We start from the raw sequence: 17,052 nt of genomic DNA, 5'->3' as shown, positions 1-17,052 counted from the left end.
GTTGAATAAATACCAGCTGCAGGCAGCAGGGGCGGGAAGAGGACGCAGCTGATCGCTGTTACGGGGCTGCTGGTCCTCGCAGTCCCGTCCCTCGAGTCCTCCCACTGTCGATACACCACAAGTTCGAAAACACTGTTCCAGGGCGTATGCTCCTTCAGGGATAAGCAGGCAAGGTGATAGAAGATTGGACTTCCTCCACGAACGGCGCCCGCGAAGCGGGGGCCGTGAGGAGTTATGTAGCCTTGGGCAGCAGTAGCAGGGGCGGGAAGAGGATGCAGCTGATCGTTGTTACGGGGCTGCTGGTCCTCGCAGTCCCGTCCCTCGAGTCCTCCCACTGTCGATACACCACAAGTTCGAAAACACTGTTCCAGGGCGTATGCTCCTTCAGGGAAAAGCAGGCAAAGTGATGGAAGATTGGACTTCCTCCACGAACGGCTCCCGCGAAGCGGGGGCCGTGAGGAGTTATGTAGCCTTGGGCAGCAGCAGCAGGGGCGGGAAGAGGACGCAGCTGATCGCTGTTATGGGGCTGCTGGTCCTCGCAGTCCCGTCCCTCGAGTCCTCCCACTGTCGATACACCACAAGTTCGAAAACACTGTTCCAGGGCGTATGCTCCTTCAGGGATAAGCAGGCAAAGTGATGGAAGATTGGACTTCCTCCACGAACGGCACCCTACATAGCTCTTGCAACCAAGGTCTTTGCTACTTTTATAAAGCATTGTCCATTACCTTTAATTCACTCAGGTTTCTCAGGGTGAGGCACAAGATCTGTATACAGGTAGGAATGGGGAGGTTATTGTCCAATCTAGAATGAGGAAAGACCAACGGCCAACGACCTTTAAAGATAATATTCTGTGTGGAGACGAGTGGAAGGCAAGTTGGAATGGTTCTAAATTCATGAGTTACCCGTACAGAACACATGTTGCTATTGTCTAATTTAATAAATTAGACCTACCAGAACTAAAACTTGTGAATTTGTAACACCTTAGTAAAGACAAGGAGTTGGTCTGGAACCTGGGTATTTTACTCCATAAGTCATTTTTCTCCAACAGACTCGCAGGAAAACTCCAATGGAGTCAGCCTTAACTGCAACCATAATATTGATGGGAGGGAAAAGTGAACAAGTACTGACAAAGGCCTCCCACGCCCCTGATATGCCCCTGTGGGTGGTTCGACCCTTTCACCAGATTTCTGCATCTATGTCTGCACACAAATGGCTAGAGGGGGAGGTGCCTGGCCATGGGGGACTTATGTAGATGTGGAGAAGCAGAGGCTACATTTATCCACATGGTCTGGCTCAGTTCAGAACTTCGTTCATACCAGACTTGCGTCTTGAGCACGTTACGGGGAGTGGCGGGGTGGGAGATACAAAGGGAAATACGAGCAGTGTTGCTGGGTCTATTGCCTCAACCTAAGAATAAAAAATTGAGCAGGAAGATTGTCCTCCTGGGATTGATATTGGTTAAAAGCCGGATAGCCATTTTGTGGCGCAGCCATAGACCGCCACAAATGCTGCAATGGGTCCGAGACATGAAAGACCAAACGTAGGGGACAGAGCCCGTCCCGTCCTCTGCCGGCCACAAACGGCCACAAACGGTCCCGCCCTTGTCCCGGGCTTCTCCCGGCGCGCGACCACGCAGCAGTATACTCGGTTGAATAAATACCAGCTGCAGGCAGCAGGGGCGGGAAGAGGACGCAGCTGATCGCTGTTACGGGGCTGCTGGTCCTCGCAGTCCCGTCCCTCGAGTCCTCCCACTGTCGATACACCACAAGTTCGAAAACACTGTTCCAGGGCGTATGCTCCTTCAGGGATAAGCAGGCAAGGTGATAGAAGATTGGACTTCCTCCACGAACGGCGCCCGCGAAGCGGGGGCCGTGAGGAGTTATGTAGCCTTGGGCAGCAGTAGCAGGGGCGGGAAGAGGATGCAGCTGATCGTTGTTACGGGGCTGCTGGTCCTCGCAGTCCCGTCCCTCGAGTCCTCCCACTGTCGATACACCACAAGTTCGAAAACACTGTTCCAGGGCGTATGCTCCTTCAGGGATAAGCAGGCAAAGTGATGGAAGATTGGACTTCCTCCACGAACGGCTCCCGCGAAGCGGGGGCCGTGAGGAGTTATGTAGCCTTGGGCAGCAGCAGCAGGGGCGGGAAGAGGACGCAGCTGATCGCTGTTATGGGGCTGCTGGTCCTCGCAGTCCCGTCCCTCGAGTCCTCCCACTGTCGATACACCACAAGTTCGAAAACACTGTTCCAGGGCGTATGCTCCTTCAGGGATAAGCAGGCAAAGTGATGGAAGATTGGACTTCCTCCACGAACGGCACCCTACATAGCTCTTGCAACCAAGGTCTTTGCTACTTTTATAAAGCATTGTCCATTACCTTTAATTCACTCAGGTTTCTCAGGGTGAGGCACAAGATCTGTATACAGGTAGGAATGGGGAGGTTATTGTCCAATCTAGAATGAGGAAAGACCAACGGCCAACGACCTTTAAAGATAATATTCTGTGTGGAGACGAGTGGAAGGCAAGTTGGAATGGTTCTAAATTCATGAGTTACCCGTACAGAACACATGTTGCTATTGTCTAATTTAATAAATTAGACCTACCAGAACTAAAACTTGTGAATTTGTAACACCTTAGTAAAGACAAGGAGTTGGTCTGGAACCTGGGTATTTTACTCCATAAGTCATTTTTCTCCAACAGACTCGCAGGAAAACTCCAATGGAGTCAGCCTTAACTGCAACCATAATATTGATGGGAGGGAAAAGTGAACAAGTACTGACAAAGGCCTCCCACGCCCCCGATATGCCCCTGTGGGTGGTTCGACCCTTTCACCAGATTTCTGCATCTATGTCTGCACACAAATGGCTAGAGGGGGAGGTGCCTGGCCATGGGGGACTTATGTAGATGTGGAGAAGCAGAGGCTACATTTATCCACATGGTCTGGCTCAGTTCAGAACTTCGTTCATACCAGACTTGCGTCTTGAGCACGTTACGGGGAGTGGCGGGGTGGGAGATACAAAGGGAAATACGAGCAGTGTTGCTGGGTCTATTGCCTCAACCTAAGAATAAAAAATTGAGCAGGACGATTGTCCTCCTGGGATTGATATTGGTTAAAAGCCGGATAGCCATTTCGTGGCGCAGCCATAGACCGCCACAAATGCTGCAATGGGTCCGAGACATGAAAGAATGGGCGACAGCCGAAGTGATTCCTATGCAACAAACCAGACATGACGAAACGTTAGAGGATTACCTACAGGCATGGAGAGCAATGTTGGGAGAGTTGACAAATGAAGGGGCAAAAGGAGGTCGCGGGGATCAAAATGACTGGTAGAGGTTCAGGTGATACCTAGGAGAAGGGGTAAACTGTTCATTAAGATAGAGTAGATAGTGCTCCAATATGGACCATCGGGGGGGCTGGGATTCACAGTATATAGACGTACAACAGACATGGTAGGGAGGGTATGTTTTAGTTGTGGGCGGGGTAATGGGTGGTGGGAATTTCAATATATGTTTGTTTTCAAAGTCTCCAAATTTCGATGCTTCTAATTGTATGATCCTGAGGATATGCATATCGGTTTTGTACTGTCTATCTTCAATGCCAATAAAGATATATAAAAAAGTACTGACAAAGGCAATCTTATTTTAGGTGTACATGTCCTTTGTTGTAACAGTTCTAAGTTAGTGTGTGATATGTCTTGGTACACAAACTGAAAGCACGAAAAGAGGCACCCATATGGTACAGATAACACTAACACACACACACACACAGATGCTGGTTAAATCCTTTATTCAAACTTTTCAGACAAACACAGTATCTGAGAAGTGTTTTGATTACTAAATCATATCTAATTAACATATTTAGAAAAATGTTGGCAACTACAATTACTATGACCACGCAAAGAAAAAGTTAGTACAATGAAAGACGCCAATGTGTTTCAATTCACTATATGACAAAACCTGATAACCAGAGGTTGCTTAAAAGGATGACTAGGCTCTTGGATTACTGTGGGTACATAAAATGATAGGTAGATGGGTGAGTGTGATTAAATAATTGGATCGATTCAAGTGTGTATGGATTGACAAATGCTTAAGTGTGGGTGGATGATGAACACATGGAGAAGGGTGGCTGGAAGCCTAGTTGTGGATAGATGCAAATACCAAATTTGTTGTGACATAGGTTTTCAAACAAACAAGCATATCATGTGACTGCCTGGGCCATCCCTGTAAAGTATTCTAAAAGGAGATGGATGGAAGGTTTGAATTAATCTCAGCCACTGGTAGTTACTCAGGGTACATCCCAGTCCTTCATTCTTTTGCACACTATGCAACCTCGGCTTGGGCCTAGCCATATGCAAATCAGTCTTGACCCTGCTCAAATGGAAACAATTCAGCCTGAACGGCTAAAGTCTAGACAGGTTTCGCTCTATTTAGGGATCATTGGCCAGGTATAGCTTGGATCCTCAGACCCAGTTAGCATGGGACCCACGTCAAGGCATACCCATCCAACTTAGGGCAAAACACTAAAGTATACAAAAAAGTGATGGAGGTAATACTAGATTTAATCTCAGCCACTGTTAATTACTCTGGGCTGCCTCCCAGTCAATCATTATTTTGCACACCATGCAACCTCAGCTTGGATCTATCTATATGCGAATCAGTCCTGACCCTACTCCAATGGGAACAGTCTACCCTGAACTGCCCTCCCTGAAACGGAACATAAGCAACCTGGGAGCAGGTTCGTTCTAGCTCGGCTCATCAGCCAAGTATCGGTCAGTTTCTCTGACCCAGTGTGTACAGGACCTGTGCCTGGGCAGACCCGTCCCACTTAGGTTGTGTGATACGTTTTAGTACACAAACCACAGTATTTGAGAACTATTTTGACTGCTGAATCAAATCTAATCAAGTTATTCAGAAAATGTGGGCAACTACAATTACTACGACCACTCTAAGACAAAGTTAGTGCAATGAAAGACGTCAATGTGTTTCAAGTAACTTTATGACAAAACTGAAGGTTGCATACAAGGATGAATAGACTGTTAGATTACTGTGGGTACATAAATGGTTAGTAGTTGGATGAGTGTGGTTGAATAATTTCAACTGTGAGTGGACTGTCAAATGCTTAAGTGTGGGAGGATGATGAACACATGGGGATGGATGGGTGGAATCCTTTGTGTGTGCGTAGATGTGAATGCAAATTTTCTGAAACAAGGGGTTTAACAAACACAGGCATACCATGTGATTGCCGAGGCCCTTCCTGGGAAATATTCCAAGCACAACTGTATGCTGTGTCCTATGCACCAGCACTGCTCGAACAGATGTAATGAGCAATAGCGATTCCACCTTATAATTTTATTAACAATTGCTGTAACAGGGGTATAACAAACACAGACATACCATTTATTGCCTAGGCCCTGCCTGGAAAATATTCCAAGCACAACTGAATGCTGTGCCCTATGCACCAGCACTGCTTGCACAGACGTAATGAGCAAAAGTGTTTCCACCGTATAATTTTATAAACAATTGCTGTTTTTGGAAGTCTTTGGACATCAAGTAACCTTTTGTAAAATGAAATGCATCTACACAAGCATAAATGAGGCAATGCGATAAAGCCAACTCCAGAACAAGACACCCCTCTGTGTCCCAGCCAAAACCCACGATCCAACAAACTTAGAACAATCACCCCAGAAGAAGCATCAGCTAGAACATGGAACTATAGAACAAGACAGAAGAAGAACTCCGTATCAGTCAAACAACTATATATAAAAGACAGGGTTAAAGATTGCCTTTTCTGGGAAAGCTGATTGCAGATCACCCCCTTAATATATCTCCAAAAGACTGGGCCACCAAGCTAGGGCAGCCCAAACATACAGTCCAAAATCATCAGGCTCTAGCACTCTGCCATGCAAACAGATTACCATTCAATAACAAATAGATTGCACCCTGAGCATGAATCTAGCAACGGGTAAGGAAATAAACTAAGCACAAGTGTAGGACAGCAGGAGTACACATGTAAATGTACAAAATGTGTTGATTTCAATTTACACTCCCGTGGGTTTCTGTACATTCCATAAAAATTGGATGTACATGGAAAATAGTCAAAGGAGGTTATGCTGAGCAAAGGTGGGAAAAAGAGACAGAAGAGCCCTAATTTATATATAGGGGTCGCAAGGCAAACTTAAATAGGAAGAAGTTCAACAAATATTTAGTCTATTTGGCTCAATAATGCCAGCTCGGTGAAGAACCACCCACTATTGTTTTAGGATCTCTACAAACCTCAGTAGGAATCTTTTTTGCTGAAAGAGCTTCAGATGACACCACCCTCAAACTTTCTGGAGATAAGCAGAGTTTGCAGTGTAGACTTTAGTGTAGCAGTAATCTTGCATCTCCTGGCGTACCTGCCCCAATAACCGTTTATTTCTTCTATTCTTATCCCTTATATATAGCTCGGTTGCATACTTAAACTTGGCTTCGAGTTGGGTTTCCTCTGAAGTCTGTGCCTTTCTGGTGGCGATCTGCTTAAAAGATATAACCCCGTGGATTGTGGCTTTGAAAGCCTCCGAAACATTCTCTAATGGGCCGTGTCCCTATTGATCTGAAAGAAGCCTTCTATCTCCCTATGGATTTTCTTGCACCACTCTTCATCCTCCAGCAGAATTCTATTGAATGCCCATTTCGAGGTGTTTATAGTTTTACTAATACCAGCTAATTCCAGTTTTAGTAATGCATGGTGTGAAAAACTATTCTGGATATACGCACAGTGAGTCTACGATAGTTCGCTAGAGATTAAAACATAATCAAGTCTAGCAGCAGAGTTGTATTTTGCAGAATAGCATGAATACTCTTTTTTCACAGGATATCTTGACACCAGCAATTTATCAAATTTAAATTTGTCATTAATTCTTTTAATACTGTTCCTACTAGTAGTTTTTTTTTGTTTAGTTATCCCTGATGAAGAGTCTAAGTGCCAGATGCATCAAGGCAAAAACCGGTCGCAAACAGGCAGATTCCCAGAATCTGCCCCTTTGCGACTGGTATTTTTGCATTTGGGATGAATCACCCCAAATGCATAAATTGCAAATTGCGATTGCATTTAAGGAATCGCAAATTGCGATTCCTTAAATGCAATGCAAGATGCCATTTAAAATGGGGATTTCGCAATTAGTGTCCGCTATTTATCGAAAAATAATGCCAGGTGGTAAATAGCGAAAACTTTGAAAAATGCACTAAAGTGCATTTTCAAAGTTGAGTGTTACACACACACATGCCCTTGGGAGCATGTGTGTGTGCAACATGTGTGCACATATCAATTTCAGGGATGCAACAGGGTGCTCTTTTGGCACCCTTGAAATTGCATGCACAATTTGGGAGTACCTATTATGTACTCGCAAATTGCGCATGCAATTTCTATTCATTCCTATGGGCCTGTAGGCCCATAGGAATGAATGGGAAGGCATTACTTGATTGCGACTCACAATTTGCGAGTCGCAATTAAGGAATCTTTGGGAGTTGCTATTTTTTAAGCGATTCCTACATGCATAGGATTTTGCGATTCCTTAATTGCGATTCCTTAAAAATCGCAATTAAGGAATCGCAAAAGCCTACATTGATGATTGTGCCCCTAAATCTGGATTCTGTAAATAATTAAAATCCCCACCTAAAATATTCAAGCCAGGTATTAGCAATAATGCTTAATAAAGATCGATCAGGGGAGCGGGGTTGTCCTCTATTGGGGCATAAATCGTTGCTATAGTCATCTTAGTGTTGTTAGTTATACCATTAACTAATCCCCACCTACCGTCTTTATCTATCTGAGAATATGTGAACTGGAAGAGGAAGAATTTGCTGAAAAATATTGCTACCCCTCTTTGCGCTGTACTAGCCAAGGAAAGGTGGCTACTGCCTGTCTATTGCTGAAACATATTGAATGAAAGTTTCCTATTAGCTACATAGTGGGTCTCCTGTAGAAGGACAATATCTGGGGAATTACCTTTTAGACATTCTTCCACAGCCCGCGCTTTGATTTTATTATTCAGGCCATTCACATTGAAAGAGAGAATTCTAACCCCATCTCTGGCTGCTTGATGGTTGAGTGCCATTCCTGGTGATGAAGGGAATTTAGCCTAAAATGTACCTGTATGATTCCTTGACTCATTTGAAGGATCAATCCCCGATGGATCAAGTGAATGTAGAATGACAATATAAGTGAAGTACACAATAGTATTGAAGAATAAAGTGATTTACCGAAATCATCTTTAACACATGACTGAATTAAAAACCTGATTAAGAGACAGTTAACAGATAAAGCGACAATGCAGATAGAATGAATGGAGAATATAAACATATTCATGTTCCCCTGAAGACACTCAAACTCTTGGCACCTAATTATCTTTATCTTTAACTGGCGCCGCAGTGAGGAGTGACTCAACAAGATGCTTGATCTATAAGTTATAGAAACGTAAATTGGCAGTGCGATTAAACTGCTTGGTACAAATAGGCAATATAGCCTTCTCCAAAGGGAAATTACGTACCGTAGAGATAAGGACATGGTTTGTGAACAATTAAGAGTCAAAGTAACAGCAAAATTAAAGTGCTTTTTTGATTGCCAAACTACCTAGGAACACAAACTCTTGGTACTTAAATACCATTGACTGGCGCCCACATGAAAAATGACACAGCAGAGTTCTTAATCCATGAGACATATAAAGTGACAGTGCGAATAAAGTGCTTAGCGAACTAAGGCATAAATCTCCCTCCAGAAGGAAGTAATGTGCCAATGAACTAGAAACCTAGTTTGTAATCGGTTAGAAATTAAAGTGACAGCACGTATCGAGTGCTTTTTACAGAACAGACCTATAATTTCCTTAAACCATACCTCCACTTGATCTTCTATACGCTCTTTCAAATAATCTAAAGCATTCCTAAACAAATCTTGGTATTGGCACTTGCCTACGAAGAGGCTAGCATATATTACTGTACTATAAGATTTTGACCTGGAAAGTGCCCGTGCATAGAAAAGACCAAACAGAAAGACCATAAAGTGCAAAAAGCGCATAAAGTGCATGAAAACATTACCATACTACCCTGGGCTCTTGTGTGGGTATTAAAAATGTCTTTCTCTGTCATCTTGTGGACATCCCCAGATTTCACAGAACTATTTCCACTTTTTTCCCTATGCACCCCCTTCACACCCCTCAACCATACCCCTCCACATGTGTGTGGAGAAGTAGCCCACAGCTCCTCCCTTCCCCCCTTGTGATTGCTGGGTGCCATATAGCTGCACCCCTTCCCTTGTGCGCTTCTGCTACTTGAGGCAGAAAGTTTATGAGGAGAGTGAGTTTACAGGCAAGTTCCTAGCCTGGCAAACAAAAGATAAACAAGCTCAGAACAAAGTACATGTACTAAGGGATAAGCTTACTAAGAGCCGCATTACAGGTGAAAACATAATACAAAGTGAGCTTGTTAGGCATTATGAGTCCATTTATTCTATTAGACAAATAGTTAGCGGGAAATTAGATTATTTTTTTAGTAGATTACAAATTCCAAAACTAACCATAGATCAATCTACGAATTTAATGGCCGACGTTACAATGCAAGAAATGGCAGGAGAGGTTCAATCAATGACTAATGGCAAAGCATGTGGGGAAGACTGCATTCCGATCAAGTTCTTCAAAAAGTTTAGCGCTAGCTTGGTTGAAGAACTCGTGATATAGGCAAATCATATTTTACATGGTGGGGGAATACCATCTTCTTTTAGAATAGCTGTTGTTGTTAGCTTTCTAAAAAAAAGATAAAGATAAGGAAGATATAAACTCTTATAGACCCATCGGTTTTGCTGAATTCTGATTACAAGATTATAGCCAAATTGTTGGCTAATAGAATTACCAACTCTACAGGGTCTATAATCCATAAAGAGCAATGTGGCTTCGTCGCTGGGCGGCAACTATCTTTTAATACCACTTTCTTAATTGAAGCATTGGATTATTTTAAACAGAATAAAATACCTTCCATATCATGCTTTTAGATGCAGATAAGGCTTTTGACCTTGTCTGCTGGGAAAGCCTATTTCATTCACTTGCTAAATTTGCTTTCCCCCCCCCCCCCCGAACGGATTGCAGTTATTTCAAAATTTTATGAGGGGGCTATGGCTCAAATAATAGTGAACGCTAAGAGGGTGGGTACCTGCAGAGTAGTTAGGGGGACAAGACAAGGCTGCACGCTCTCCCCTGTGCTCTTTGCATGCTTTATTGAACCCCTTGCAATAGCTATACGCTCCTTAAGTAGTAAAACATCACCAATACCTGGCATGACTAATATTACATTGTACACTGATATCGCCCTTTTTTCAAAACCTGAAAGGGAAGTACAACGGCAAATTTTGTACTTGTTTCAAGAATTTCAATCTATTAGGGGCTATAAAATCAATACATCTAAGACAGAGATCATGCTATGCAATTGTACATCTGAATCACTATTGCCAGATGCAGGCACATTAGCTAACACACGGCCTAAGAGGTATTTAGGAATATATGTAACGGAAAATAGTAACGATCTTTATGCCTTAAATTATATCCCCCTCATTTATTTAAAAAAAAATAGTAAATTGACAAAATGGAAAGAACTTCCAGTATCGATAATAGGCCGAGTGGCTATGATCCGCATGATGATTCTCCCACTATTCGATTTTCTTTTTTCAGCCATTTCTAATGCGGTCCAAATTAATTTTTTAAGGAAGTCCAATGTCTTTTCTCTACATTCATATGGGCAAATAAGGCGTCAAGGATTTCAATGGAAACGCTCTTTCGGCCAGTATCAGAAGGGGGGCTAGTTCTCCTCGATTTGAAAGAGAATTACTATGCTAACTTTGCACACACCATACACAGAACGACGTAGGTTTTAAATATCAATAGATAAGAATAATTTCTTTTTAGATTTCATACATAAGGAATATTTAATCCAAGATTTTATGCGTTTAATAAAAACCCCCGAAAAAGTAAGATATAAAACTCTTCAATGGAGCATTAAATGGAAAACTCAGCTGTTTAGGCATTATTCGATCCCTATTTTAAATGCAGATACCTTTCTCTTCGACATTTATGTAGGCCAACATTTATTATTAGACCCAGCAATTGTGGAAAACTGGAGAACCCAGGGCTTTAGTAAAATAGGAGACTTCTTGTTGAGAGAGTGGAAAACCTGGTCTGAATTAGAACCTGTGCTTAAGCACAGTAAAATTATTATGCAATGGTTATTAGTCAGGTTTAAAGGTTTGTTGTCAGAACTCAATCCCACGCATATTACCGATGTTGGCTATCTAGTAGGGTATCTAATAAACCATATACATCGGATTTCAATAAGTGGTTGTGTTGCTCTATTTCGGACTCGAGTGGAAGATAAGTTATGCCAGAAATCACAGAGAAAGTGGGAAAATCAAGAGGGTTGTCTATCTCAAGTACAGATTGGCATCAGATTAATACATTTAATAACTCCTTGTTAAAAGCGGCTAACTTCAAGCGAATGCAATTTTATTCTAAATGGCTGCTATACCGTACTCCGGACTTTATACAGAAAATAAATCCCCAGATCTTATCAAACTGTTTTCGATGTAATTTTGAGGGAGGGGGGAACTTAACCCATATTATCTGTGGGTTTTCAAAATTAGATTAATTCTGGGAGAGTATTAATAAATATTGCCACGACATATTGAAAATCCCACAGATATTGGATACTCAGACAATGGTTTTAGGATATTCCACAGATTCAAAAGCAACTATTATTAAAAAAAAAAAAACAGATATACATCTTCATCCTGGCTGCCCGGTCACTGATTCTGCAGAGACGGAGATCGGTAGATATTCCAACTTTTTCAGAGTTATTAAATAGATCAAGTAGGATTAAGGAGCAAGAAAGAAAGTATGCTCCAAGAGCGGGCTCCTTTAAGAAGTTTAAGGCTCTCTGGGAGAACTCGGGTTAAAAAAAAATAGTTTGGGGTCGTTACGAAGCTGGTACCGATATATGTTAAAAACATTGTTACAACAGAATGTATATTTATTGATGTGAATTTTTGCACTTTACAATTGTCATGGTTTTTATAGTATATGGTTATAATTATTGGTTTTTACTATGTGGATATGCTCCTTGTGGTACAAATGTATTCCTACCTTATAATGTCATTTGAATTTTTGATGTATGAACTATCTACAAATAAAAATAAAATAAATAAAACATTTAAAAAAAGATGACACCACCCTAGCATTTTTAGTAACACTTTAATGCTGAAGATCTGTCATGTCAAGGAGGTTAGTTTTTGCAATACAAAAAAAGAGATGGTTCTAACACACAGGGAGTGATCTATAGACATTGAGAAGTCCTTTAGGAGTTCCTAAAAAAAAAATCAGAGTCTTAAGGCACGCCCTGAATAGCACAGGAGTTTAGACCCACAAGAAACTGACATCCCTGTGGATGGCAGGCAACTGGCTGAGGGATTCCAATGATGTAACTAGCTAAGGCCATCGACGGAATACACTCACAGGTGATAAGGCGCGCTATACAAATCCTCATTGATTGATGGCTTTACCATTTGAAATCCGGCAGTTCCCACAACTCTAAATGAGGCAAAGAAACAATGAGATTGGTGGAGTGGGACATGATTCGGTTTACTCTTAATGTCCCACTTCTGCCAACACCTTTTTTTTATTATAAAACACACTGTTGCCATTTAACCGAGACATCAGGATATCAGACAATAAAATCTGACAATGTGAAATGCAGTACATAAGTAATCCTGGAATGTAAAGGTCATCTACATGTTATGAGAGCATGCACTCCTGAGCCTCAGAGCACACAACAATGATCCATGTATTCTGAGGACCCTTGTTAGTTACTGACATTGAGACCCAAACAAGGCCTATGATCTGCAGGTGTGTTCTAAGCATGGCCTACTGAGCGAGTCTAATTGCCAAAATCTCATTAGCTTGTAATCAGTAATAGTGGGACAGACATTTTTACCTGTGCCTGGTGTTGGGCATGCAAACATTTGCCTCCCCATGTTAACGTTATGACCAGCCTCATGTAAGTAGGTTATATTTGTACTAGGTGTGGTGAATGAGCCAGGAATGTGTGGGTTGTCTTTGACTGTGGGCCTAGATGAAACCACATTACACTGCCATTAAACAAATGCAGTACAAAATGGAGGTGAAGAAAACTGTGACATTCCAATGAGATCTTTAAGCTACATTGGGAGTAGAAAACTAGGAACCAAGTATTCGATGTAATATTTTTCTATAGTGATCACCAGGAGTAATTTTTTCAGAATGCAAGGGTCCTCACTCACATGCTGCACGCTAGGCGGGAGGTGCAATGTCCTGCAAGGAAAAAGGGCTCCTTGGTGGAGATCTTTTTCCTGCCCATAGCAAGTGATATTGATTCAGTGATACTAGTGGGTAGCAGGTGAAGTGAAAAGTAAAATTGCCTATAAATAACAAAGAAAGTTTCTTTTTGTTTGTATTGGTGATCTATAGCAGGTTTAAAAACTGACGTGGACCAATTTGTACATTCTATGGTCCTAGTGTCTGGTCTACATGTTTCATGCCTGGCAGCCTAAAAAGGTCAAGTGGCATTTCTTTAGGACCTACATGGAAATACCATACTACCTAATTAGAGTAACCTAATGTATGTTATACTCTTCAGTGTTTTTAAAAAGTGTGAGTACAAATCTGGGAACTCACTTGATCCGGTATCTGTGTACCTGTAGAAATAAAATAAAAAACAATAACATATTTATACAAGGACAACCACATATGTTGTTGAAGATTGCATTAATCTCTTAGCATGAGCTGAAAGCCATTTTGCATTTGGCAGCCATTTTAGTTAGCTATGTGCTGGACATTTGCTGTTTCCCTCTCCCAGAGTCTTGCACATGCTCAGATGGGCCTAGCTAGTAGAATGCACCTGTTCCTAGTATAGAACTGTCAGGCTGTTCTAACTGATGTCAGCAACTTATTAGTCCTCCTACTTGTTGACTGTGCAGTTTCTGTATGACCATCTATGTGCATAACTCTTCTCATGTGTACTTGTACTGCCTTTTTTCAGCCCCTGTGTGGGTATATAATGCCCCTGTTCTCTGTACTCCTTAGAAATGTCTCCTACAGTGATTTGAGAATTCTGTACGACGCATTTTCCCTCTTTAGAGGTTAAATAAAGATGTCTTTTATATTACAGCTTCTGTGCCAATCTCTTCTTTGTTGGTTTAAAAGGACCAGGTGTATCAGTGAAGCCCCAGATTACGTTTTGATTTCCACAATTGGTGCCCTCTGTGAGGCTCATCAGAGAAGTGGCTATCCAAGGGAGTGATCCTGATGGGAGACAGGTATCTACTGAGGAGGACAGAACAGGACTCTAGTAAAAAGGTACCCTAAAACTGAGATTCTGGTGCCGATTACGATCCTGTAAAAAATTTCCCCGTACGACTCGTATCCGGTCTTTTTACCGTACGAATCGTACAAGTGCCGTACAAACTGCCAAGTACGATTCGCATGGGAAAAAGTCCATACGAATCGCATTGGGAACAATTCCCCACACGTCCTCGGGTCGGAAAATGTGTCCGACACGTCCCCGGACGATTTACCGTACAAATGTGAAAAGTGAAGTCCGACCGCGCAAGTACGATCCATCCCGTGCGTCCGATCTTACAACCGTATGGAAGAAACACCGTCCGCACCGAACTCCCATAGCAACCATGGAGACATGTGCCCGCATACGCGCCGAACACCCCCCCCAGCCCCCGTATGTACGCGCCGAACCATCCCCCCCAGTCCTCGTATGTACGCGCGAACCCCCACCCGTGCATGTACACCCCCGTACGTACGGCCCGTACACCCACCCGTGTATGTATGGAGCGTACCCCCACCCCAACAGCGGATGTACGGACCGTACCCCCACCCGCGTATGTATTGAGCGTACCCCCACCCCAACCGTGTATGTACGGCTCGTACCCCCACCCACGTATGTATTGAGCGTAACCCCACCCCAACCGTGGATGTACGGCCCGTACCCCCACCCGCGTATGTATGGAGCGTACCCCCACCCCAACAGTGGATGTACGGACCGTACCCCCACCCGTGTATGCATTGAGCGTACCCCCACCCCAACCGTGGATGTACGGCCCGTACCCCCACCCGCGTATGTATGGAGCGTACCCCCATCCCAACAGTGGATGTACGGACCGTACCCCCACCCGTGTATGTACACCAGTGTATGTACGGCCCGTACCCCCACCCGCGTATGTATGGAGCGTACCCCCACCCCAACAGTGGATGTACGGCCCGTACACCCACCCGTGTATGTATGGAGCGTACCCCCACCCCAACAGTGGATGTACGGACCGTACCCCCACCCGTGTATGTATTGAGCATACCCCCACCCCAACCGTGTATGTACGGCCCGTACCCCCACCCGCATATGTATGGAGCGTACCCCCACCCCAACAGTGGATGCACGGACCGTACCCCCACCCGTGTATGTACACCAGTGTATGTACGGCCCGTACCCCCACCCGCGTATGTATGGAGCGTACCCCGACCCCAACCGTGTATGTACGGCCCGTACCCCCACCCGCATATGTATTGAGCGTACCCCGACCCCAACAGTCTAAGTACGGAGCGCACCCCAGGCCCCAACACCAGCACCTTCACCCAACATCGTGCATGTACGAGTCGTACCAAGCCAGAGACAAGGACAGCACTGTACAACAAAATGGCCGATGTACACACCGTACACACGCTAAAAACACACGTACACAACAAGGACAAAGCAAAACAACACAAGAATACTCCATTCGAATCGCACAAAGCCACAAAACATGTCCAACAAGCACAAATACAACACATTCACTGACCTGCGACTGCCAAACTCCCAAACAGAGCCCCAAAACACAACCACTCCTTATAACACACCCGCCCAAATTTCAAACACAGCCACACCCACCAATGGACCAATAAAAAGGGCCCACAGACACAAACCATGAGCCTTTGCAACAGACTCACTGCTGCCAGACCACACAGACAACCCACAGCACCATACTTGAACCTTTACTACACCTTACACTTGCACACCTTCACACAACCACCTTCACAAACACCCCCTCAACACATTCACACACACACCTGCACAACCACACCCACACACCCACAACCATCCACACCCACACCCCCCACAACCATCCACACCCACACCCCTCACCATGCCCACTAACAAGAATCCAAAGTTCACTAGCCAAGAGTTGGAGGTCCTTGTCGACGAATCATCAGAGTCGAGCCACACCTCTTTGGAACATTGGTCAGACAGACCAGCATTTCCGAAAAAACAGCCATGTGGCAGAGGATTGTCGATGCTGTGAATGCTGTTGCGTCCACCAGAAGGACCAGGCATGAATGCCAAGCCAGGTGGTACGATCTGCGGAGGAGGGTCCGAGCCAAAATGACCGACGACCACAACCAGGCCAACATCACTGGAGGAGGGCCGCCCCGCAGACGCGTACAATACCATCCCTGGGAGGAGAGGGTGATGGCCATACTGCCGGTGGTGGCAGTGGAGGGAGTAGAAGGACTCCGAGAGCCTGGTGAGTACACAAACAATTCACCTCACATAGGGGGAACGTCATCCACAACCAAACTCACAATCATGCACACAACCACCCCAAGCTATCGCATGACTCAACCACACTCCATAAAGACGCACATGCCACTAGCGCCACCATGCCCCATGCACCCAGCTGGACAATCCCAAGTCACAGGCCACCGAAAACACCAACACAAGACACGGTAACCCGGATGGCGGGAGGGTGGGCCTCAAAAATCACATAGTGCAACTCAGAAGCAGACAACAATGCCCTCTGCCCATATGGCCTAGGTCACAGCCAGACAAACAGTGTGTCCCCACACAGGAAAGACTTGCCTGCAAATGGCGGACGCCTTGCATGAAGACATGGGGGTGAAGGCACTTCTTGCACATGACAGCAGCAAATGAACAGCCAACACTGTGAAAGAGTGGCAGCACACACC

At 44.2% G+C, this 17,052-nt stretch overlaps 1 protein-coding gene and 1 long non-coding RNA gene across 5 annotated transcripts in view; one reads left to right on the top strand and one right to left on the bottom strand.

Annotated features, from left to right (window-relative positions):
* DDX25 (DEAD-box helicase 25) overlaps positions 1 to 17,052 on the bottom strand; it is a 3,162,033-nt gene that overhangs the window by 313,319 nt on the left and 2,831,662 nt on the right. The gene's annotated exons all lie outside the window — the stretch shown is intronic.
* LOC146861732 (uncharacterized) overlaps positions 1 to 17,052 on the top strand; it is a 129,138-nt gene that overhangs the window by 96,141 nt on the left and 15,945 nt on the right. The window lies entirely within an intron of this gene.

This window comes from Triturus cristatus, chromosome 3_1 (assembly GCF_964204655.1).
Source record: "Triturus cristatus chromosome 3_1, aTriCri1.1, whole genome shotgun sequence".
NCBI lineage: Eukaryota > Metazoa > Chordata > Amphibia > Caudata > Salamandridae > Triturus > Triturus cristatus.
The sequence above is the reverse complement of the archived record's forward strand: the minus strand, read 5'-3'. Positions and strand labels throughout refer to the sequence as shown.